This window comes from Penaeus monodon, chromosome 22, assembly GCF_015228065.2.
Source record: "Penaeus monodon isolate SGIC_2016 chromosome 22, NSTDA_Pmon_1, whole genome shotgun sequence".
NCBI lineage: Eukaryota > Metazoa > Arthropoda > Malacostraca > Decapoda > Penaeidae > Penaeus > Penaeus monodon.
The window spans coordinates 38,211,290-38,211,860 of NC_051407.1; the positions used below are offsets into that span (position 1 = coordinate 38,211,290).

A 571-nucleotide genomic window follows, 5' to 3' on the forward strand; every position below is an offset into this window, starting at 1 on the left:
TTATGTCAGGTGTGCTTATCTTACATGTTTTTGACAAACACTGAATATAGTATATAGAGAATTTTTAAAATTTATATATTATGATTTTAGTAATCAACTGTCTTAAGAACATAAGAGTCAGATTCTTATGGTATACTTCTGCAATTCATTTTGATGCAGGATTGTGGAGCAGATGTGAACCAGACCACCTGTCACCCTGCTCATTATTAGCATTTGCAGTCCAGCTCACGTGCTCCCTCTTGAACTGCGATATAATCTCTCCACCATCCTGGCAGATGCAGATGTCCATTTGACTTTTGCCTGATGACAGACTTGAACAGTTGGGTTGGTGTCAGTACCTCTTTGGGGGAAGAATTTACCTCCTAGCTTTGCTGGAGTCTGGTGGCTGCAGATTTCAAGATGTTCACCAACCTCTTTAACAATCTATGGAGGATTCCTATGCTCCCCTGCAGCAGACAGAGTTGATATAGTTGAGTGTGAACGATGACCTGAGAGTTAAGTACCACACCTGTTTTTTTGAGTCCTACTACAACCTTCTTCACAGTACAGACTTACTTGCCCAACTCCACAT

General features: G+C 40.8%; 1 protein-coding gene across 1 annotated transcript in view; it reads right to left on the bottom strand.

The window, feature by feature from the left end:
- The window catches only part of LOC119587431, a gene marked incomplete at its 3' end in the record, with an annotated part of 28,805 nt that overhangs the window by 26,036 nt on the left and 2,198 nt on the right, over window positions 1-571 (bottom strand).